At 45.7% G+C, this 25580-nt stretch overlaps 2 protein-coding genes across 6 annotated transcripts in view; one reads left to right on the forward strand and one right to left on the reverse strand.

Annotated features, from left to right (window-relative positions):
• The window catches only part of FLRT1 (fibronectin leucine rich transmembrane protein 1), a 163532-nt gene extending 148582 nt beyond the window's left edge, over window positions 1-14950 (reverse strand). For both annotated transcript variants that reach the window (XM_082202736.1, XM_082202735.1), the window contains exon 1: window positions 14646-14950. The gene's annotated coding sequence lies outside the window, so the exon portion shown is untranslated. The remainder of the gene's footprint in view (window positions 1-14645) is intronic.
• Window positions 1-25580, forward strand: part of MACROD1 (mono-ADP ribosylhydrolase 1) — a 324726-nt gene that overhangs the window by 189179 nt on the left and 109967 nt on the right. The gene's annotated exons all lie outside the window — the stretch shown is intronic.

A 25580-nucleotide genomic window follows, 5' to 3' on the forward strand; every position in this document is an offset into this window, starting at 1 on the left:
TCAAGAGCAAACTTCCCATCGCACCCCTTAAAAGGAGCAGCACAACTTTCATCAAGATGTAAGAATGAGTAAGATTCAGGCTGAGCTAAATGAGAAGAAGAGGAAGAAAAAGGAACAGCAGAGTGATAGTAGCAAATGAGGAGGAGGATACACCCAGTAGGGCAGGGTCCCCTAGGATTTTGGAACAAAGATTGTGATCCCTCTGTCAAGCCAGCATTGGGCTGAGCCCAGTACTTACCTTGGACACAAGACCCTGGCTGTCCGCATACCATACATGTAAAACACATAGGAAGCACGTGACTTCCCTCCAAGAATCCTGGGAACGATAGTCTGCTAAAGGTGCTGACATCCTGTGAACTACATTTTCCAGACTGCTTTTGAGGAAAGCCACGTATAGTGGAAGCTCGGTTTTCAAACATAATCCATTCCGGAAGTCTGTTCGACTTCTGGAACGTTCAAAAGCCGAAAATCATAGGGCTGTCAGCAAAGTGAATGGTGAAAATGGAAAAATGCGCCCTGGAAGCTGTTTGACTTCTGAGGTGCTTTCAGAAATGGAAGCATTCACTTACGTGTTTTTGGTGTTCAGCTTCTGAAACGTTTGGCAGCCAAGGCATTTGAAAACTAAGGTTCCACTGTACTTTAAATGTATAATGTGTAGACAGCCACTGTGGAATGAAGGAGGTGCCCTCTCCCTACAATCCAAAATGCTTCAAAATAAAGAGGAACAGGCTGGGGCTGTGCATGCTCCCAGTGGGCTCCCCCAACCCTGGAGACCATACAGATCTCCTCTCCTCTCCACCCCACCCCACCCCACTCCATTTGGTCCTGGTCTCTGCCACTTCAGTTTTTGTCTGTTGTATGATACTGACTTGGAATCATAGAGTTGGAAGAGACTATGAGGGTCCTCTAGTCCAACCCCCATAATGCATAAATCTTTTGCCCAACATGAGACTCAAACCTGTGACCCTGAGATTAAGAGTCTCATGCTCTACCAAGTGAGGTGTCCCAGATTCTCATGCTCCAGGGCGACTCTGTCCCTTCTTCTTGGTCATTATCCTTGACCACACATAGATGGCAGAGCCCTCCCTTTCTTCCAGCCCACCCAAATAATGATCATTCCGGAGCTCAGAAGTGCAGACTCCACACACTTGCTGCTCTCTGCGACAATTTATGCAAAGTGTGCACATTATGCAAATGTTATTAGGATTATTTGATCTCGCAAATCTCGCCGTCTGATTTATTAGACACAAATTGCGTTCAGTGTCAGCAGACGTCGTTACGGTGTATCCAAGGCAGTTCTTTCCACACTGGCAAAGGGAGGGGGGAAGAAGGCAGGAAGCAGCAGTACTGAGTATCTCCGATTTGGGCATGTGTACCCAGTTGTGCTTTTAATATCACATTGTAGAACACTGGGAGAGAACAGAGCTCAGAAACAGAGGCACCTGCCCTGTTTCCATCTTCGGTTGAAATGACCATATAGCAGGTGGTGGGGAAAGACCTTCCTTTGGCCGGGACTCTTTAGAGCTGCTGCCAGTCAGAGTAGACAATACTGGGCTATATGGACAAGCCAACTCAGTCTAAGGCAGCTTCCACACCTTCTCCCAGAAGAAAATGTGTGTATAGGTATATACCCAGCACCATTGCTGTTCGCTTTCTGCATCAAGCTGTTTGCCTATGAAAGTACACATGCTACCATCTAGGTTCAAAGGGAAAGGCTCCCAGCACAGCAGTTGACAGCTGCTCGCACTGGTGCAGTTCAGTAATGGAAGACTCTGGACTTAACAGTCTGGAGGATTGCTGGATGGTAATGTGTCTTACTTCAAATGTAAGTAATCTGCCCTGCTCCATTTGGGAGCTCTCTCGCTCATTCAGCTGCCGGAGGGGGGTGGACGCTTGCCCCAAAGTCCTTCCCTCATGGCACCACTGACTGCTAGGCAGCTTTAACTAGAAGAACTGTTTTACTGGATCAGATCAAAGGTCCATCTAACCCAGCCGGACACCTCTGGGAAGCCCCATCGCAGAACCTGTAGGCAAGGTCCCTCTCTGTTGTTCCCAGCCTCTGGCATTCGGAAGTATACTGCTGCTGAAGTGAATGTTCCATTTTGCCACCAGGCCTGACACTCTTTGGTTAATTTGGATTGGCCTTTGCCAACCTGGTGTGCTCACTGGGGCTGATGAGAGTTGTAGCTTGACAACAACTGGAGGGACCAGGTTGATGAAGTCTGGTTTGTATAATTCAGAAATGTTCCTGATCATGAAACACACGTACAGAAATCTAAGCCACTGACCCTCAAAATCATTTCGTCATGGCACATTCCAGTAGCGCTATCATGAGACAGAATGAAAAGGCCTCCACGTTCCCCAACACAGCCAGGATGCTCACTCACTGCATTTTGAAGTGAACTGAAGTAATGCATTAGCACAGGGAAGAGGGTCCTCAGTCTCAGGGGCCAAATGTAGCCCTGCAGGCCACTCTCCAGGCCACACCCCTCTCCAGCCCTGCCTGGCCGCCTTCTTGATATTGTCTTGCCTGGTCGAATTCTGTCCTTAAGCTCCAGTAATGATTCTTGCTTGTCTGGATGGAAGATAGGAAGTTGGGTGTGAGTGTGTAGACACTTGTCTGCTGTACAAGGGTAAAAATCCTGTTCATGGTCCTGCTTTTGACTATGCCCACTTTTGCATGTGGCCCCTGGAAGGCTGCCCAAAAGGGAAGGTGGCCCTTGGGGTGGAAAAGGATCCCCACTTCTGCATTAGTATCTAACGAGAGGAGAGCCCCCAAAAGACTATTAAGCCCAGAGTCTAGAGCTGCTGAGCTGCATCACTGGCCAGTTCCATTAAGTCCATTTCATGTTAAGCGAAGAAGTACTTTATTATTGCCCATCGGTGAATAGGATTAATTGAGTTAGTCCACAGACCATATCAAAAGATATTTTTTGTTTTGCCTGTCCTGAACTATCCCGTCAATCAATTCCTGGGGTGATCTCTGAATTCTACTGCTACACAAGAGGCAGGAACGTAATTCTATCCCCTCTCTTTTTCTGCTCTGGCACCTCTCATTTTTTAAAAAAGATTGGCACCCCCCCCTCCAGTCTGCACTTCCTGTGTTGTTAGCATTCTGATGGACTCAAAATACACAGCTTGGCCTATTAATCATTGGAAGGCTATTGGCATAAGCTAAATGGCTGAGCCGCAGCGTTAATAAAGATGCCCGAATCCGCCGACCTTGTGGGTTTTCTCGTTGGGATTGGCAAAACATTCCCACTTCTGCCTTCTCTGCTGGATGAATACCCTTGGTGGCGCGCAGCAGCAGCCAGGAGTTGGCTCAGGGCAGGGGAAATCAAACTCCCAACCTGCTTATTAGCCGCTGTCACACTGCAGCAGGAGTGGGACTTGAGCAGCGCAGAGGGGTTGATGCCACCCCACCCAACCGTTACATCAGCCACCAAGTCCCGAGCGGCCTGGGCAGGGTAGGGAAGGAGAAGTAAACATGCTCGTGCCACTGCCTGCGGGCACACATGGCTAACATGCTGTCTTTTTCACCTCCACCCATCAGAAAGCTTTCTTTGGCCACAGAACTCATCCCCAAGGCTAGGGATGGAACAATCTCATCCCATTTCAGTTCTCCCAGTTTCTTCTTTTTCCAATCTTAAATTAGTTCTCCACTTTTCTGCAGCAATTTGTATGTTGTTTTTAAAATCCTCATGAAAGTTCATCAGCGACTGGGTGTGATTTTCTCCTCTAATAGACACATTTTTGGATGCAGTTTTGAGTAACGGAGACAATTCTGCAAGCAATACCGTCATTTTTATGCAGCCTTTCTACTAATATATGCATTTTTTGTCAGTGCTGGTTGGTCAGAGAGCTGCATTGCAAAATTCGGATAAGTGTGGGTTTCGGATAAGTGTAGGGTCATCTAGTCCAACACCCTGCAATCCAGGGCCTTGACCTCTGACAATGCCTCTTGCTTGTCTGGATGGAACATTTTCTTTCTCTCTTAAACCCAGTGACTGTCATGTCTCCGTCTCACAGCAAACTCAGGTGGTGCAATGCTTAGTGGGCTGCTTGGAAAGAAGAGGGGTTATCTGCATGCTCGGGAGAACCCGGGGTTTGCAGAAGTAAAGGTAAAGGGACCCCTGATCATTTGGTCTAGTCGTGACCGACTCTGGGGTTGCGGCGCTCATCTCGCTTTATTGGCTGAGGGAGCCGGCGTACAGCTTCTGGGTCATGTGGTCAGCATGACTAAGCCGCTTCTGGTGAACCAGAGCAGTGCACGAAAATGCCGTTTACCTTCCCACCGGAGTGGTACCTATTTATCTACTTGCACTTTGACGTGCTTTTGAACTGCTAGGTGGGCAGGAGCTGGGACCAAACAATGGGAGCTCACCCCATTGCGGGGATTCGAACCGTCGACCTTCTGATCAGCAAGTCCTAGGCTCTGTGATTTAACCCACAGCGCTATGGGGGGGGGAATCCAATGGGCAACTTATACCCTCCCCCAAAATTAGTGTGATGTGGATTAAGTAGCCATGGAATGTTGACTACCAGTCTTTAAAAAAAAACTGGGAGGGGAGCTGGTACAGGCTTCTGGAGGACTGGCGTAACTGTCTGACTGTCTAAAACCCAGGACAGGACTGATCTTGCTAGGAGATGAGCAAGCACAGCAGCATCGTATTGCAGATTCCACATGTTCCTTTTAATAGGTAGTTCAAGTGGCTAATTCAGAGGCAAAAATGAGTGCTACAAACAAACAAAAAATATTTATTAAGGCAGCAGTTTCAACATGCTTTGGGGACTCCCTAGGCACGCAGAAGTACGGACAATTGTAAATAAAAGGAAAGTGTTTTGTTTCATTTTAAAAACAACCAAACCAAAATGACTAGACAAATGGCTCTTAAGAGAAATATTGATAGAGATACTTGTCAATCTATTAATTTTGTCTGTGGTTGAGACACAAGGAAATAGGCTGAGGGAGAGAAGAAATTGGCTTTATTTCGATTTTATGTTTGCATTTGTAACCTGCCTTTCTTCTATGAAGCTCAAGGAGGCATACATTGTTCTCCCCTTCCCAATCTTATCCTTCCAACAACCCTGTGAAATCGATTAGGCCAAGAGGCAGTGATTGGCCCAGTGTACTTCATAGCTGAGCGGGGATTTGAACCCTGCTCTCCTAGGTCTTAGTCCAGCCCACCAACCACTACAATCATCACTGATTCTCTCACACTGACTTGCTCAAGGCACAAACATCTCCTAGTGAGTATCCTAGAAAGGTGGGAGATGTACCTTGCAATTTTTTCCTTAGAGATCCCAGGTTGGGAACAGGACTCTAGGGTAAGTGGGCTTTTTCCTGGCCCCTTTATTCCTCTCCATTCCTCTTGTGTGCCAAGGCCCCGTGCCCTGTAGTTCCTCATTGATTAATAAACACACCAACACAAGTGTTTTGGATTATGGGCTAAAACAGGCCACAACTGTATTGGTTACAGATGTGAGCAGTTTGGCTTAGGCATTGAGTGAAACCAGGCGTGGAGGCAAGAGGGAAGCCCCCAGCTGCACCATGATTTAAATTACCTGCGGCCACGCTTCCCACTGGCATAGATTGGCTGGGCGGGGCTGACGTGGCTGAGATTGGCGCAGAGGGGGGCGTTAATCTCCCGCCCCCTAGTCAGGTCGCTAAAAGGGCCTAGATGCCTGCTGCAACGCTGCCCACCCCAGAATATGAGCGGGCTTGCTAAATCCTTCTCTGTTCAAAAGAAAATAACACACAAATGCACACACCGCCCCAAACAATACTCTTAATAACGTTGCTTTTTGTCCCAGAGGGTCAGGAGGAAAGGGCCATTGTTCTCTGGTACTTTTCAACACATAGGACACCATTACTAACTTTATGAAATTCACTGTCAGGAGATATACTGTGTAGTGATGATGGAGGCCACAGAAAGCTTTCAAAAGAAACTGGTCAAATTTGCAGAGGAGGAGGTCTGTCGCTGGTTGCTAAACCATGATCATGAAAAGGAAGCCCCAGCTTGAAAACACAGCTGAGTATCGGCTTCTGGGGGGCAATAGCAGAAAAGGCTCTCACCTTCCCTTTCTTTAAATAAAATATAAATAAATAAATATTTTATATTAAATAAAAAAATTTAATAAAGCCAATTTCTTCTCCTCCTCTGGCTTCTATTTCCTTGTGTCTCAACCACAGGCTTAACTAATAGATTCACATAGTATCTCCATCAATATTTCTGTAGGTCCTTAGAGCTGTTTGTCTAGTCATTTTGGCTTGGTTGTTTGGGGGTATTTGTCTGATCACTGGTGGAAACAAAAAGAGAAACTAATCCTGGGATAGGAAGCCTCACTTCCAGGGACCAAATGCAAACCTCTCTGTCCCTTGGGAAACCAGCCATGTCACACACCCTGTTCTGGCCCTGCCATGCACCCCACCCCCCTTGAGAGGTTTTGCCTGGCTGGAATGTGTTATAGAACTCTGATCACATTTCTTGCTTACCTGGACGTAGGCTAGAGAGATGTGTTTGTGTATGGAAACAAGCCTACTTTACAAAGGTAACATTTACATTTGTTGCTCCGCCTACTTTGCCTCTGGCCCCACCTGCAACTGGCATGAAGGTTGCACCAAAGGGAACAGGGACTTCAGGCTGAAAAAAGTTCCCCACTCCTGACACAGAATCACAGAATTGCTCCAGGGCCCTTCAAAAACTGCAGCCAGCACTGAGGTGGGTCTTTGGGCTGATCCAGTAAAACCTTTTGCTTACGTTCCAGGGCAAGCACTCACTAATATGAAACATCTTGGAAATTCAAAGCACCAGTTTGCCAACAACAACACACCCAGGCCCCCTCTTGCAAAAGGAGTGGCATGTGGGGCATTGTGGCCTCGTGGCCACAGTGCCATGGTCATTGACATACCTACATACATCTTTCCCCGAAACAGCAGCAACAAAGCAGAAGGCACTGACCCAGGAGCATAGCTCTTCCAATCTTGTTGGGAGAGGCTCCTGGCTTTCTGTGCTGGCTGCTTGGCATGCACTGCTTTGCTGTCAAAAGCAGGGAAGGGACCCGCCTGGCACCGGCTTGACAGCTTGCCAGGCCCCCTTCACCCGCGGGTGGCAGAGTCCATCTCCCAGAGCCCAGGAAGGTGATTAGAGATGACAATGTCAGAAGCCTTGCGCTCTGCTGGGAGCCTGTGGGACGGACGCAGCGGGGAGAGCGGATCTGTAGGGCAGACATCCAACCTCCGCACGTATGTACACACACACACACATGCGCGTGCCTGACCTCTCCGTGGCCTTGCTGTTCAGCGACCCGACGCACAGGCAGCTCAGACAAACAGTAAGCAGCGAAGCAGCACCGGGTCTTGGATTTGGGGTGGGCTGCTTAATATCCCAAAAGTGGGACATGAAAAAAAAAGACTGGACCTTCTTAGGAGTTCCATGCAGAGTGGCAATCTCTGCCATCTCCAGGTAGAGCTGGAAAAGACACCCTGACCAAAAAGAAGAGCCGCTGCCTGACAGTGTAGACAATACTGCACTAGATAGACCAGTATAAGGAAGTTTTCTATGTTCCTATGACTCCACACCTTCAAGGGGTGGCTAGCCTACTTAGGTTTTCTGTAGAAGGGCCTCAGTGGCAGTGCTCAGTGGCAGGGAGAGAGAAAGGAAAGGGGGTGGTTCTTTCCACTTTTAGTTCTGGACTAATCCATCACTGGCTTCAGCCCCTACCCGAAGTTGTCCTCTGTCTAATTCCCATTTAAAGCCATAGAAGCTACCAACCCTCATCACATCTTGTGGCAGTGAGTTCCATCATTCAGTTATGCATTTGTGCAAAGAAAAACTTTCCCTTTGCCAGTTCTAGATCCTGTGCTGATTGGATAACCCAGATTATAGTGTTAAAGAAGAATGAGAAAATGATATATATTTTTCTTACTTTATGGGGGGCAGGGGGCAGTAGCTCCTGATTATTAACTTGTCACTGTATCATGTCCTACATTTTAATATCTAAAAAAGGAAAAAGGAGTATCTACAGAGAGAGTTTGCTAATTATTACATTTAAAATAATCAATTAATCAAAAAGTTGGTTAAAAAGCAGACAGTTAATCAGCTACCTATTCTTCCATAGGTGCTCAGCAGTCCTAAATAAATAACCATCATATTAAATGCTAAGATAGTGATAGGATGAACAATACCACAGTGTGTGTCTCCATGTCATTTCTAGGGCCAGCTGTGCTTCCATGGTCCTGCAGACCATGCCCACCCCCATGAGGGCTAGAAACCTGATTTTAAATAAAACACAAAAAACCATGCAGCCTGCTGGCCCACAGTGCATTATCAGGGCCACTTCCCTTAGATTCACATCTCTGCCACCTCCCTTGCTACACTGGACGAATAATAATCATTGTATTGTCTTGATTTTTCACTTTCACGGCTGCAGCATGCCTAACAACCACACTTAGAGCTTCCACGTCCAAGCCCCACCTGGCTGGCGAATTAAGCAGCTGATTGTCTCAGAGTCTCAACAGCTCCACCCATCCTGCCCAGCCCTGTTTGCCACCCTCAGCCAACTGAGCAGCTTCAGACATCCCCATCATGGACGACCTTCTCCTGTGTCTCCAGCTGATTGGTGCACTGGCATCAGCCTCCAGGCACCCTGCCTCAAGTCTCCCGCCCTCCAGTAGCTCTTCAGAAAGTCTCCTTCCATCGGCTGCTGTACCAAGCCCTGCAAAGGCAAGGACCACCCCTGGCTCAGGATGGAGAAAGGTAGCACTGGAACTAGATGCAGGCGGGATCAGCTGGTTGGCAGTTACAGTGAGCCTCTTCGAAATACACGCTGTCAGTGCCAATCAGGGCGTCTTCTTCGGTAGCAATTCTGTCTCTGCCATCTCACCCAAATATGCTCACAGACATCTCAGATGTGCTTTGGCGGACTCAAACCCAGCCTGTAGTCTTCTATTCTACACACATGTTCATAAATAGGGACGCCAAAGGTGCACAGTTTAGCTATTTGGTTCCAGTCTCGGGGTTCCTCCTCTAACAGGGTGTCGCCCATCACCGCCTTTGCAAACTGTGATGGGAAAAGGCCATGTTGTTCGTTTTCCCCGTTTCTGTCGCATAGTCAAATAGGCACAACAACCCCATTTCCGGAGACTGAAGGAACAGTGCTGGGAGGAAACGGCACAGGTGGTTGATACCTGCTCTCAAATCATAGCATAGTACCTGTGCAATAGGAAGGCTTCCCAAGTAGGGATGTGTAAACCTGCCAGTTTTGGTTTTTCCACGTTTCTCATTTTAAAGTCAGGTATCCACATTCCTGTATCAACTTGCAAATTCTCTTATTTTTAAAGTTGCTGATGAAAATTCACCAGCATTTTGCTGCAAAATTCACTCAGAGTACATATTTTTGTAAGCAATTTCCCCTAGTATAATGCATTCTTGTATGTTATTTTTACTAACCTAGGCGTTTCATGCATATTTTGCCCTAATGTGTGCATTTTTTAACCCACTATTTTGTTGGAAAACTGCATTGCGAAATTAAGAGACGTGCGAATTTCAACAGATGGCTGCGTTTTTTGGTTTGCATGGTTTCAGCAAGAATGAATTGGGTAGATTTCCCTTTAAATGCAAACTGAACCATATTCCCCCCCCATGCCCCTAGTTGATGCCCATTCTCATGCCACAGCAAAAGTAACGATAAGCTCCCTGTGCAACCAGGAAGATGGCTACCTTGCCCTACCAATGCAGAAAGAGATATGTTTGGACCCATTTCGATGCTGTCCATCCTTCTATATGAACAACACAGTAATTGTACAGGCATAACTTGGTCAGTTCCAGACCACCTCAATAAAGTGAGTCACACCCCCCCCCGCAGTGTATATAAAAGATATGTTTACACTATGCTATACAGTAAAACCTCGGTTGTCAAACGTAATGCATTCCGGAAGCCTGTTCGGCTTCTGAAATGTTTGACAACCAAGGTGCGGCTTCCAATTGGTTGCAGGAGCTTCCTGCACGCAAGTAAAAGCTGTGCCGGATGTTCAGCTTCTGAAAAACATTTGAAAACTGGAGCATTTACTTCCAGGTTTTCAGCATTCGGGAGCCGAAACGTTCCAAGATGGAGGCATTCAGGAGCCGAGATTTGACTGTAGTCCATTAAGCCAGGCCTCCTGACTCCAGGGGTATGAGGGGAAAATCCCACTTCCATCCCTAGCCAGCTCCACTCCCATGGCCAGAAGAGGGGCAGTGGGGAGCTTCCTTCTCCTGGAAGTGGCCAGGCTGCCCACAGCTGCACCCTCATCCTTGTAAGGAGCAATATTTGCCAAGTGCAACAAAATGAGGTATGCCTATACTCGCAAGTGGAACATTTGCCATTGAAATACTTCATTCACCCACCGTCTCCTGTGTCTTCTGGGGATACAGATCAAGGTGGAAGGGGGGGCATATAGCATGGCTTTATTCCCACCCGCCCGAAATCCACACAAAAATGCTTCCCAGTCCTTATTTACTTATCACAAGTGCTAATTAGTTATATCATTACCACCTGTTGTAGACAACTTGATGGATGGTTTCCACCTTTCTGGCCTAAGTTTTATTTGTTAAAAATGAAGCCCCGGGTTCAAAATCATATCTGTCTATAAAGTTATGCCTCTCTGTATCCAGAATGTCTGTGGGTCTGACTGTCATTCCTTAGAAGGAGGCAATGATAATCTGTGCATGTTCAAAACAGTCTGTGAATATTCAAAATTTGATAAAACATTAATTGGTAGTCAAAATCAGTTAAAGCTTTAGTCTTATTGCCATCTGACTGTCTTGGGAGACCTTCATAGAGTCATTGATAAAGGGCCAATTTTAATTGGTTGGCTAGTGTTTCTGTGACGATTTTGGTAATTGTTGTAGAGAGCAAAAGAAAAAGGAACATTGCAGATGGCCTTCTACATATGAGTGCCTGCTTTTGTTTATATCCTCTTGGACACCATCAAACTGCCGCCTTCCAAGGCACTCAGGGTTTAGCAGATTCAGTAACATACTTAAGTCTAACTGATTAAGTTAGAAAATAAATAGATGATAAATCGGCTCTTTAGGATGTAACCCTATACCCACTTACCTGGGAGCAAGCCCACCTGAACTCAGTGGACTTACTTCCAAGCAGACATGTATAGGATTGCACTGTTAATCAATTAATAGAACACAAACCTCTTTAATCAATCAACAGCCCTAATTGCTACCTGGTGTTGCAGAATTGAGTCCCAAGCTCTGGGGGCTGCATCTGAGCAACCATCTGCTCAAACCAGCACCCCCCTCCCGGCTTTTACACAACACACCTTCATATCCTTATGTGATTGCACTTTTCTCCCTGTTTCTTGGAAGTTCCCTCGAGGTGTGCTGCTTGATGATGACAGATGATGAAACACCCCAGAGCAGAATAAGACGCCCCCCCCCACCTCCGCAAACACACACACGCATGGGGATTTCTTCACCTCTGATTTTTTACTCTGTGGTTGCTGTGTTTATTTCTGAACACTTGCAAGACTACTTCTAGGCACAGGGGGCTAAAGAGCTGATTTGCCAAGAACTGTGAAAATTAATGCTGTGTGAATAAAAATTATTACCGAAAGAAAGAAAGAAAAATAAATCTGTGTGTGTTTGTGTGGTTGTAGCATCGGCTACAACCCCTTGTTAAATGCTTCGGAATGAGCATTTGGGGGGACTGTTTGCACAAGTCCCCCCCCCAAATGATGCACACATAGGTTCCATCCCACACCCAGTCTGGGAGAAAACTTACAAGAAGCTCAGAGGCTTTTTCTGGGCCTGACATCTCTTCCATTAGATGATCAGGACCATGTTTGCAGGGACATGGCTCTTGCTATATTAAAATAAAAAGAACACTCTCCCTTCTTGGAGATAAATAGATAGACTATAGCTTTGTAAAATGGTTACCCTCTTTGGCGTTAATGTCCCCGGTTTGGAATTGTACGCACACACACCACACACCAGGGTAATAAGTAAATGGCACACCTATGGAGAATAGCCATTAAAGGTTAAAGTTCTGCAAACTTTGACATTCTCCTATGCAAGCCCACTTTTGAGACTAGTAGCAGGTTTGCACGACCCATCCACCTCCAAGGGGTCCACACAGGGTGAGTTCCTGGTCAATCACACGCTTGTTTCTCTTCTCCATGTTTAAACCCTCTGCAAGGCCAGGGGCCCTTTCCCGGAACATCACACACTGTAGGGCATGAAACAGCCACTACTACTACTAGTACTCTAGCATTCAACTAAAGATTGCAGTGTTAGTTCTAGCACGTACACACCCATGTGGAACCCGCCCCCCAAAAAAACCCACACCCTTTCTCCTCCCATTCCCAGATAAGCAAAACATGTAGTAGAGATTAGATGCTGTCCAACTAAAAACACAAAGGCAAACTTTAAGGGGTGGGTGTGAAACAGATACAGAATAAAAGATTGAAAAATGGGGTCATAAGTAAAGCTACAAGCCTAACTTTGAAAAGTGCATAAGACTCTTAAAAGCTGCATAGGCTGAGGAATAAACAAACCCAAACATTAATGCACTTAGTAAAATCAAACTGAAAAGCAGCCACAAAATCCATGAAAGCAAATTGACCTGGGGGGGGGGGACAAACGTCTGCTCCTTTTCCTCTCTCCAATTGTCATCCACTAGAAGAGCTCAGGTTCAAGGGAGCACAGAGAGGGGGAGGGGGAGCCTGTGCTAAGCTTAATTAAGATATTGGGAGAAACTTAATCCCGAATAAGCCCAAAGTTTGGAAGTTTACAATCTTATATCCTTTAGGGAAGCACTCAAACATACTGTAATAAGTGGTGCCTTGGGTCTGGGCATGATGCAACTTTCCCCACCAAGCCGTCTTAGTCTAGGACAGAGGCGGCTCTTAGCTCTTCTGATATATCGTGCTTTGTTTACTTAAAATCAATGCTCTGCCTCATGGAAAAAGAAGGGGTGGGGGAGAAAGATGGGATGGCTTGACAATATGAGATTAAAAGCTTTACTAATATAATAATCTCCCTTTTGCCCTTCTCCATCACCTGCCACCTAAGCTCCTTGCAAACATCCATTAATTAAAGCCTCCCAACTTTCACATTCACTGTGTCGCCATTTTTAAAAATGAAATAAATCTCAAAATCTTTGAAAGTTGCAAGGGGAGGAGGGGGGAACATGTAGGGTACCCCCCCTTCTAACTAGTAGACTCCGAAAATAGATCTACACCTCGGTATAAACTGTAGATAGATCATAATGCCAACTCAGAACTGGGAAAATGAAGAGTTTGCAAATCAAATCCACATATTCGTTTTTCTTCGGGTGGGTGGGGGAATGCTCTCTATTTGGGCTGCACAAATCATCAGTAAATCAGAAAACAAATCTTGCTGAAGGCTTGTTTTAAAACCTTGGAGAAGAAGAGAGCAGAAGAGAGCACTATGTTGTCAACAGCTGGGACCCAGACCCAGAATGTCAGTTTCCATTTGCTTTGCTACAATTTGGATTTCAGCGCAATTTATATAAAAAAACCACAAATTACTATCATTTTAAAATTTGGCTTTTATATGTGACATTTGCCAGCCTACTGAGACAGCTGGTTTCCTTTCGATGCCAGTTTTGTGGGGTGGGGAGAAAGGGAGATGCAAGACATGTCATATATATGGTAAGATGTATCTATATTGCCAAACTGTTCTGCTGCGCCACTCTCCAGAGCTGCCAGTCAGCCCTCTTTGCCACTCCTGGTGAGAAATCAAATATTTTGCCATTTTGGGGGAAAGATGGCAAAGTGTTAGGAGCGCCGTTCCCATGCCTTGTCCGTGGAAAATACCTTCGAATGTCTCTATTTGTGTACTGGGATGTGCGGCTCGGCTACGCATGAGAAACCCACTAGACAAAAACACAACCCAAAACACGCGTGCAAAAGACGAACACAGAATAAGAAAAATATATTTCCCATGGCTAATCAACAACCCCCTGCTTCCATTCAGGTGTTGTTAACACAGCCTCAAAAGCATCAACATTCCATACTTGCAAATGACCGTCAGTGCTTCTCACTGTGTTTCTGAACTGTAATTTCCCCCTCCCCATATCAAATGTCCAAATCACAAACATCAGAAAAACAGCAGCAGCAGCAAACACTTTAAAAGTGCCACTGGGCATCATCGCCATCATTTATGTTCCATTGTTTAAAAAAGAAAAGAGGGGATAGAGAAGAAAGATTATCCTCTTCGTCTCCCTTAGAAATTCTGATGGCTTTTTTTTTTTTAATCCACTACATATTTGCCAAACCCACCAGCAATTTCATCAAAAATAAACAGAAAGAAAGTAGCAAAATGCCTAATGGAAAGACAGGATCAAAACCTGCCACAAATATCCCGGTGAATTACCCTTTCTCTTTTCCTATGTTTGAACCGCTGTGTTCTTTGGGCATTTGTTTGTTTCGGGTTCCTTAATAAATCTACAGACACACAGTCCAATTCAGGCACTTGAAACCCCCAGCTCCATCTCATCAGCTCTCCTTGGCTGATCAGTTCTGCCGGGCAAATCCTTGCCTCTTTTGGTAGCCAGGTATCCTTGAGTCTTCAGAATGCAACATTTGTAGATATAGAAATAGAAGGGATAAAACAACATTGCCTTACCTGATCGGAGGAGGAGGGTTTGTGCTGTATGGTTGGGGATGGGCAGAGAAGCCCTCTCTCTCCCCTTTGCAAAGTTTATCACGACAGCCAGCCGCTTATTCCAGTAGCAGGAGCAAAATAACCGATGGAGAAGAGAATAGGAGATGGCATGGTGGGGGTGCAGAACAGGGGATACAGCATTGAGAGGTGGTGGGGACGTGAGAGAGAGAGAGAGGGATAGAAATGAAAGGGATTAGGCCAGGGGTATTGTTCCTGTAAGGAGCAGAAGGCAGTGAGATGTCGAGATCCCTGTGTGTGTGTGTGTGTGTGCCTGTGTGCCACACGCTCCGGAAAGGGAGGATGCTGTGACACACACACGCCAGATGAGATCAAGAGCGCTGTTGGTTTGTACTAAGCGTTACCGCCGCCGCTGCTGCTGCTGCTGGTAATTTGGTCCAGGCTGAGGAATAGGGAGCCGTGATGCCTTTAGCATCCTTGCAAGTTTTCTTTGATCTGCATCCTCCAATCTGGACTATGCTGCACACACATAACATTGCAAGCAGCTGCAAATGACAACTGGGTGGCTGAAATGTCAGGGGTGTGGTGGCGGGGAAAGGCTTCTCAAGCAGGAGAAGCTGCATCTTATAGAGACAGAGAGTAGGGTTTGAATGATGGGGCCAGGTCTGAAAGGGGCCTAAGTGCTCTCCCCGCCCCCTTCCTCTCTCTCTCCCTCTCTGCTGCAAAACTTGACCTTTGCCTCCTTCTTAAGATCCACTGGGCCAGACCCACTGATGGTGTAAACATGGAAGTACCTGATTTAAACTGGTCGGGGAAGAGAGGAAAATTCCCCAATGATGTAGATAACATAAGAATAAATAAGAGATGGTGCGATTTTAAAGTCTCGTGGCATTAAATAAATTGAGCCACACCTTCATTGGGTGCAGAGCCTGGAAAGTTCATTAAAAAAGGAACTAGTTCAAGTTTAAGATGTCCAAAAAGGAACAAATTCCAATTTACCTTTGTCCCTATTCAAAAAGAACTTGTTTGGTTCATGTTCAGTTCACAGTTCAATTCCAGTTCATCCACAGGATGCTTGGCTATCACCCCCGCCCCCGCCCCAATAATTCAGAATGTTGCAAGCTGCTATGCTGAAATCTAAAATATACTTAAGAAAACTAAAACAACAACAACTATGGAAAAATCAAAACATGCAGATGGTGGAATATGATTTTTAAAATTTATTTCCCCAGCAATTATGATCTTTAAGCTCGAAGAGTCTAATGAATACAAACCACAGGTATGAGAATGAAAATCGTTCCAAGTTCTACCCAAAAATGAAATTACACCTTTCCATCTGCAGGTGAGGCAGTGGGTGTGCTGGACTATTGTCTTGCCACAGTAATGAACTGGATGAGAGCCAACAAACTGAAGCTCAATCCAAATAAGACTGAGGCACTGTTAGTGGGTGGTTCCCTAGACTGGATGGATGGGAAGTTGCCTGCTTTTGATGGGGTTACACTCTCTCTAAAGGAGCAAGTATGTAGCTCACAGATAGTTCTGGATCCTTTGCTGTCGCTTGAGGCTCAAGTGGCCTCAGTGGCATGGAGTGCCTTCCATCAGCTTTGGTTGGTGCTCCAGCTGCACTCCTATCTGGACAGGGATAGCCTAACTTGCCCCTAACTAGCCCCTGCCAGTATGGCTAATGGTCATTTATGCTCTGGTAATCTCTAGGCTAGCTTAATGCAGCTCATTACACGTAGGGCTGCCTCTGAATACAGTTTGGAAACTTCAACTGGTGCAGAATTCAGTGGCCACTGGAGCAAGATGGTTTGAGCATATTACACTGATCCTGGCCCGTCTGCAATGACTGCCAGTTAGTTTCCAGGCTCAATTCAAAGTGCTGGTTTTGACCTATAAAGACTTAAATGGCTCAGGACCGCAGTACCTCAAGGACTGTCTTTCCCCCATTTGAAGCAACCTGGACCCTGCAATCATCATCTGAGACCCTTCTTCATGTGCCTCTTCCATGAGAAGTCCAGAGGGTGGCAACATGAGAACGGGCCTTTTCTGTAGTGGCTCCTAGTTTGTAGAATGCTCTCCCCTGGGAAGTTCGCTTGGTGCCTTCATTACATATCTTTAGGCACTAGGCAAAAACATTTTTCTATAACCAGGTCTTTGTCTGATTAACATTCTATGGCCTTTTAAATGTATTTGTGGGAGGGAGTGTTATTGGTTTGTTTTTGTTTTATTGTTTATTTTTTGTTCTCAGTTTGTAATTTTATGCTGTGGTCTGTGATCTTCGGAGGAAGGGTGGTATACAATTTTAATTAAAAATAAAAACAAATAATTAAATCACATTTGGTTCACCTGACAATTATGGGAACTACTTTCAGGTGTTGTTCAGAGATTATTGAACTAATTCAGTGAATTAGTTAAATTGAATCAGTTCATACAAAGCACCGGTTAGGTATATAATTTAGTCCCGTTACTGTACAGTGTGATGTGAGCATATCTCCATATTAGATTGTCTGGGAGGGCACAGAACGGGGGCGGGGGACCTGTAGCTTCTCCCGACTCCATCTCCAATCAGCCCCTGCCAGTATGGCTAATGGTCAGGGATGACGGGAGTTGCAGTCCAGCAATATCTGAAGGGCCACAGTTTTCCCCATGCCTGATATAAAAAGAAATCTGTCTAAAGTCATTGAGAACAAATCCCTGGTTGTACACTTGTTAGCATATTGTAGCACCAAACGCTTTTCAAAGGAATACTTCTTAAAATAGGATACCCCCCTCCAATTGTTCCCATTTTAGAGAAGGAGCAACTGGGGACAAGATCTAGGAGGTTTGAAGCCAAAGTTCAGAGGTGATCAAATGATGTTCTCACCATTGAACCACACACACATAAAGAGGGCCCGTGACTCAAGTGGCGAAACAACATGCTCTCTGTGCATCTCCAACTAAAAAGGTGTCAAGGAGCGGAACTGGGAAAGACCTCATTCTGCCAAATACTTTGAAGAGAGGTTGTCATCAACGCCAAAGCATGTGGCAGCAGATACAATCAATTTTGTGTGTGTGTGTGTGTGTGTGTGTGTGTGAGAGAGAGAGAGAGAGAGAGAGAGAGAGAGAGAGAGAGAAGGCCTATCTTTCTCTGACTTGAATATCTACCTCATTGCTTTCGTTAGGTGGCCTGGGGTTGTATCCAACAAAGTCTTACTCAGAGAAGATCTGTTGAAATTAATGGACCTAAATTAGCCGTGTCTATTAACTTCAGTATGTCTACTATAGCAGGACTAGCATTGGCTACAACCTCTGGATTATTATACTGTACTGTGAAAGAAGGGAACAGAAAATGCTCTCACTCGGTACTATGCATAATTTTATAAACTTCTCTCATGGGTTCCCTTGCTGCTGCTGCTACCGCTGCTGCTTGTAGTTGCTGTTAATAATAATTAAATTTATATACTGCCCTTCCTCCCAAAGGACCCCAATGCAGCAGCTGTATTCTTTCTAAACCAAGAACAGGGAATCTGTGGATCTGTTAGAGCCCAGCAGTAATTCACATTTAATGGCAGACCTCCCTAACTTGTACTTTCCAAAGCAATTCAAGAACTGAAACACAGCCATCCTCTGAAATTCATACTTCTCTGAATTTTGCAATGTAGCTCTCCAGCCAAGTAGTGTGTTCAAAACTGCATACAGTAAGACTGCAACCTACATGCATTTAATGTGCACATTCAGCTTTATGTGCTTGGCAATTAAATTTTTTTTTTTTTTAAGCGGGATAGGAAGGGGGCAGGCGTCTGGGGGGAAAAGACACTGGCAACCCCACCTGCCATTGAACCAGTGTGTTTTGACTATACGTGATTTTGTCTATAGGTTACGTTCCCCTGAATGTAACCTCTGTGGAAGTTGTGGGCTTACTGTAAACTAGGCTAATGTGTGCATACAAAAGAACATACAAAAAGAACATATTAGGGAAAAATGCTTTGCCAGATGGGTATAATAGCAAAACTGTATACAAAAGAATGTGTATATTAAGATAACCTTAGCCTGGAAAAGCAGCTGAATTTAAAAGAAAAAATCCTCAAACCAATGTTGAAATGTGGAGAACGTAAAATTTGAAAAATGAGAAACTTAGAGAACTTTAAATTGACAAATTTCCCCATCCCTTCCCGTCCTCCTTTGGGCTGTGAAGCCGTTTTGCTGAAGCCACGCCACCTGCCATCAGGTGTGTATTAAAATGGATAGTTTTAGATTGTTCTTAAGCTGCTTTCGGCATCTGGGTGGACAGAAAAGGCAGGGTATGTCAGTATTTTAAACAAACAGAATTCTGTCCCACTGCAGTGACAAGTCTCTTGCACTTTGCACACAAACACACACACACACGCAGCGCAAAAAAGGAAACCCTTCTGCTTTGCCTCGCCTAATGAATCCAGGAGGAACGATGGCAAACGTCATAAATATTTATTCATCCCTTGTCATTTCCCTGTTCTGCGACACTAATGAAGTGCCCTTATTAGTCTCTGATTTTCTCTGCCAAATTTTTGCATTTCACCAAACAGCTATTTCTGCCTGTAGAATCCATTCTGTTGTGCGCGCGCGCGCACACACACACACACACACACACAGAGAGAGAGAGAGAGAGAGAGAGAGAAGTCTTTGGCCCAGAACAGCTTAATCCCTCACACAAGAGATGCCAGCACTTGAGGAATCCTGCTTACAGGAGAGGGAGAGGGAGGGCGGCTCCTCAGAGCCTTCACATCCTGGGACCCCTTCTTCCCCGATCCCAGATTGCACCTGTTGGTTTGAGGTTATTTCCTTGACGTGAGAAAAGTTGGCCACAGACAAGTAAAAGATTGTTGCTTTTATCAAGAGCGGAGAACATTTTTCAGTCCGACAACTGCATTCCCTTCTGGGCAGCCTCCTTGGGGGAGGCGGGCACGGGCTGATGGTGGGCAGGGCTATAGGGAGAATAAGGCGGAGCTACACATGTAAATGTTACTTTTGTACAGTGGGCTGTTTTCTCAACACAGCGCTCTCTTGTCTTCCATCCAGGAAAGCAAATGGCATTATGAGGGTTTGAGGACATATTCTAGCTAGGCAAAAACATTCAAGGAGGGTGAAAACAAGGAGGGCGAGGGGCGTGGCCCAATAGAATGATCTGAAGTTCCCCACCCCTGATGTCTAGGATTCCATAGCCATTCTGCTGGTGCAGAAGCTGTCCATCTCGACCAGCTTGCATAGTACGAGTACAGTTCACCTGTTGGTGGTTTCACATGGGCAAAGGTGGGGGTGGGAGATGGTTGCAACTGTCCTACTTCACAGCAAATGTTTCTGCTTCAGTTGCTTGCTTGTTTGGGGTGCCCAGAGTTGTTAGGAGAACCCTATTCCCCTCACAGAGCTACACGGAATCATGTAATTGTAGAATTACAAGGGTCATCTAGTCCAACCCCCTGCAGTGCAGGAATCTTAGCTAAAACATCCATGACAGATGGCCATCCAACCTCTCCTTAAAAACCTCCAAGGAAGGAGAGTCCACAACCTCCTGGGGGAGATTGTTCAACTACAGTTCCCAGAGTTCCCTGGGAAGGGATGTATTGATATACCACTCAGAGAATTGTAGCTCTGTTGAGGGATTAAGCGTCTCCTAACAACTCTTGGCATCCTTAACAGACTATAGTTCCTGGAATACTGGTCATTGACCGTAATAAAGGAATTGATTGATTGATTGATTGATTACAGTTCCCACGAGTCTTTGCAGGGGAAGCCATGATCTTTTAAAGTAGCATGATGCTGCTTTAAATGGATGGTGGAGATATGGCCTAAGATTACTCTGTTAGCCATTATGCTATGTCAGCCTTTATGTATAAGAAAGTTCATTAGATTAGATATCCGTAGGCCACGCTCCCAGTAAGAAATTTGAGCTCAAAACAACTCACAACAATGGCAAAGCAGTAGAATACACTAACAGATATTACCTATCTGCATAATATCCAAATCTCAATCCCCTATCAAAAAAAAACAACGAACAAATCAAATCGGCCTGAATTTGAAGGTATAGCAATCAATAATGCAAAAATTGCTTATCACAGAAATCAATACTTAATATCAACATTTCCAATTAAATAAGCCAATGAAACAAAATAAAGCCGATAAATCAGCAGCAAAATAACAATATGAATGTTCCGGGGTTTTTAATAAAAAGAATACAAAGTGGAAATTCATGTAGATGGATAGGAACAAGATTTAAATGTTTAGAAATATAGTAAATGAATATTCACATATCTCTGCCTAAGAGAAGCATGCCAAGCATACCCTTCCCTCGCCAGGAACTGGGTATCACCCAAAGCTGGTGCAGCTAGGGAGGCTCAGAGGACAGCGTTCAGGCATTCCCCAATTCCTGTTATATGTGAACTGTGGACATGGTCTAGGACATACCCAACATGCCCTGCAGCTTCATTTTCCAGGTTCAGCTTTGGTACTGATCCACTGTGCTAGCCACTACACTAGCTTCCTGGCAGGTGAGTCACTGCTGAGTAGCAGGACAGAGAGAGGGATGAGTGCAGTGGTGGGGACGCTGCACTGGTTCTGCCGGTGAATTTGCACCGCACTGACCATCCTGCTGCCTTGTCCCTCCCAGTAAGCAAAAAAGAAGCTGGCTCTGCCCCACCCAGAGAGGCACTTATGTTAGTGGTAGGCAACCTGTCTTTCAGCATCAGTTGAACACCATGACTGATCTTCTCTTTGGAGCTTTTGTTGAACTTCCGAAGGAATCTTAGACACTCTGGGGTCGAGTCTGAAAATCCCTGCCATAACCGATGGTGTCATGAAATTGGCTAGACCAGAGTAGATGTAGTTTATGGTCGAGGTAATTTTATTCCTAAAGAAAACCTCATTTTACAAGGGTGTTTCTAAAGGGTAGTGGAATTCTTTTAGGCTACATAGTTTCTTTTTAAAAGAACACAGATATAGGCATACTAAAAATGCACAATAAGATTGTCTTATTGTTCTTAAAATTCGCTAAGCATTGAAGAAATTGTTGGAAAGGCATTTCTCATTGAGCATCCATGACAGTCAGTTCAAAACGTACATATGTCTTAATTTGTAGCAGTCTTGGTTACGCTACTAGGAGCTTGTTTGGGCTTTTCGGTGGTACAGCTTGAACAGCCACAAAACGCTGCAAAATCGATTTAATCTGAGACTCTGGAAGGACACACCGAGTAAGCATGTGTACCACAAGCAATGACCGCTCTACTGTAATGGTTCCAAGTTTCTGGAAAGCTCTCATGTTCAGAGACAGTTTGCCTCTGAAAACCCCCACACCCAGCTTCTTAAATTGGTCACACAAGGTATCCCACCCAGTCAAGGATCCTGTTGATAGAAGGATGGCATCTCCCTGCTTTGTCTGGCTGGGTATAACAGTGTCACTGGGTGTCATTAAACAAAAATCATACCCAGTCATGCTTACCTGTGTGATGACCTCATAGAATCAGAGTAGGAAAGGCCTAAGCTCAACATAAAAAACCCCTAGGATCATGGCCACTGGTCCCATCACCTCCTGGCAAATAGAAGGGGAAGAAATGGAGGCAGTGAGAGATTTTACTTTCTTGGGCTCCATGATCACTGCAGATGGTGACAGCAATTAAAAGACGCCTGCTCCTTGGGAGAAAAGTGATGAGAAACCTAGACAGCATCTTAAAAAGCAGACATCACCTTGCCGACAAAGGTCCGTATAGTTAAATCTGTGGTTTTCCCAGTAGTGATGTATGGAGTGAGAACTGGACCATAAAGAAGGCTGATCGCCAAAGAATTGATGCTTTTGAATTATGGTGCTGGAGGAGACTCTTGAGAGTCCCATGGACTGCAAGAAGATCAAACCTATCCATTCTTAAGGAAATCAGCCCTGAGTGCTCACTGAAGGTCAGATCCTGAAACTGAGGCTTCAATACTTTGGCCATCTCGTGAGAAGAGAAGACTCCTTGGAAAAGACCCTGATGTTGGGAAAGATGGGGGGCACAAGGAGAAGGGGACGACAGAGGGTGAGATGGTTGGACAGTGTTCTTGAAGCTACCAACATGAGTTTGACCAAACTGTGGGAGGCAGTGGAAGATAAGAGTGCCTGATGTGCTTTGGTCCATGGGGTCACAAAGAGTCGGACACGACTAAACAACTAAACAAAAAAAATATTAACAGCCTGCACAGAGCAGGAAAGTCAGGGCTAAAGCATGTCTGCCTAACCTGTGCTGAATGACTTCCAGCCACAGAGAGACCACCATCACCTCCCCTCTCCAGGCCACTGGTTCCCGTGTCAAACTCCTCAACACTCTCCTAATGTTCAACTGAAATCAAGTTAAGGCCATTAGGGCCACAGTCACACCAAACATTTAAAGAATTATGATACCTTTTTAGGTAGTCATGGCTTCTCCCCAAGAATCCTGGGAACTATAACTTGTTAAGGGTGCTGAGAGTTGTTAGGAGCCCCTATTCCCCTCACAGAGCTACAGTTTACAGAGTGGTTTAGTGATCCAGTCCTCTTCCCAGGAAACTCTGGGAACTGTGAGGCCAACAAACCTCAGCACCCTTAACAAACTATAGCTCCCAGAATTCTTTGGGGGAAGCCATGGCTGTTTTGAGCAGCATCGCAGTGCTTTAAATGTGGTGTGAATGTGGCCCCGGTCTAGTCCTGCTTGGTGGGGTTCCATTCTCTGTGACAGCTCCTGAAGGCAATTTGGAGATAGCTTGTACTTTAAACAAATAAGGAAGCAGAGGCAATGTGAAGAAGCGTTTTTCAGCGCTGCTTACCACCATTTGGTCGCATGGGGGTGCAGCAATTAGTTTTTTGTTCAGCCCTCATTTCAACCTTGATTGCAAAATGCCCTTTAGAGGTGCTCCTCTCTGGTCACTCTCACAGTGCACTCCTCCTGCTCACCGCAGGCGAAAGCCACCTTTAATTCCTGCTCCACTGGTGCGGGAAGCTTTCGCAGTTTGCAATTTAGGCACTGCATTTTTAATTGGCCAAGGACCGTGCCAGTTTTACAGATGACCCTCTCTCAGCAGTTTGCCATCTCGTAGGCAGCTGGCACTGGGCACTGCTGCCCTCTGCTGGTAATATAGCCAGGTACCCAGATGTGTTTCTAGGGCATCTATATTGTACCAACTGCTGGGTGAAGACTTTGAGCCTAGGACCAGATTTCATTGCCAGGTCTTAGCTCTGGATTATGCAAAGTGGGGCATTTGCTCATTTGCATTGCTATCATTTGCTAAAGGAGGACAGCCTGTCACTCCCTGCCAGCAGTTCCTCCCCCACCCACCCAGTGCTGCTCTTCCTGGGAAACTCAGATTTCCTTGAATGAAATAAAGAGGAATAAGTTTCTAGTCCTCATCACTCTGAATCAGCAGAGGAGGTCAGTGGACAGGCAGGGTACGGGGAGCTAAGCAAGGCTTTCGGTGAATCAGGAAATGGGACTTCAGTGCTTTGTGTAGCACCATTCATTCCTTGTGTATATCAGAAGAAAATTAACTTACGCAATTGTGGGGAAGAGAGGTGGGTCATGCCATGAAGGTTAAGGACCACAGTTCGGTGATGGAGCACCTGCTTTGCATGCTGAAGTTCCCAGGTTCTATACCCATCCAGGATCTCCAGGTATGGCTGGGAGAGACCCCTGCCTGAAACCCTGGAGAGTCACTGCCAGTCAGTGCAGACAATTCTGAGCTAAATGGATCAATGGTCTGACTCAGTATGAGCAACAGGGGATTATTCCTACCTAGTTCCTCTACAGCAGTGGTTTCCAACCTTTTTTTGGCCATGCCCCACCTATGACATATAATTCTTATTATGCAAAAAGTGAACTCCTGTTCACATGGAGGAAGCCTAAAAGGCCATTAACTTGCTCTAAACAAGCTTCCAAATTGCCCCCCTGTGAGTCGTGTGCCCCACGTTGGGAACCATGGCTCTACAGCAAAGCCTGTTTCCTGCCTCCTTCCATTGCCTTTATTGTGAGCAAATCTTTACTCATGAGCAGGCTGTTTACTCACAAGAAGGCCTCCCTAAGAGACAAGAGACTGACTACTGCCTCCACTGCAGGGAAACCAGCTGCTGGGAATGGGAAGTGCGAAAAGTGCTGCTGGTACTTTCCCCAAAGAATCTTGTCGACCATTGTGAGAACAGGATGCTGGACTAGATTGGCCTTTGGCCTGATCTAGCAGGCTCTCCATAAGTTCTTACGTTAGTGTAACACACACTCCAGTGCTTCCCATTTATTAATAGATGACACTGGTATAATTATAGGAATGCTATTCAACAATAGTAGTTCAATTACGCTCCTGCAAGTTGCAGCGGTGGTCACCAGCTTGGACGGCTTCAAATAGCTACTGCCCATGATGGAGATGTTTTCCATCCAAAGTCAGAGGCAGTAGGCTTCTGAATCCCAGCTGCCAGGAATCACAAGGGGGGAGAGTTGCCTCTGCACTTGGGGGCTTCTTGTGGGCTCCCCGTAGGCACTGGGAGGTTGTCCATTGGGAGAGCAAGATGCCGGAATCTTCTTTTTAGGTTCTCCCTGGCAAAAGGGCCACTTCCTCGCCTCTTGCTCTTCCACCTCTTGCATGCTGTGCAATTTACATGTATTGAATGAGTGCATCACATTTGCTTCTTCTGAACATTGCATAGACTCTTCCAAGTTGATTGGGGGCCCCGTATTCATAGTCTCCACCTTCAGTCTTTCCTCTTAGTGGAGAAGGGCGGTCAGTGGAGTTGGCAGGGGTGTTGGGAGGGCTAATGTTCATAACCCGCCTCCCCCTCAGCAAGTTCCTTGAATGCCTGGGGGAATCATTTCTGCATAAGGCTTATGGTTGCTTCCAGATGACCTTTTTGTTGAGCATTCCTTCCTGGCTTGTTTGCCCACAAAGTTTGTCAGGGGGTTAGATGCCCTTGGCTGTTTGTTGAGCATTCATTCTGAT

Source organism: Podarcis vaucheri (genome assembly GCF_965113315.1).
Source record: "Podarcis vaucheri genome assembly, chromosome: 16".
Lineage (NCBI taxonomy): Eukaryota > Metazoa > Chordata > Lepidosauria > Squamata > Lacertidae > Podarcis > Podarcis vaucheri.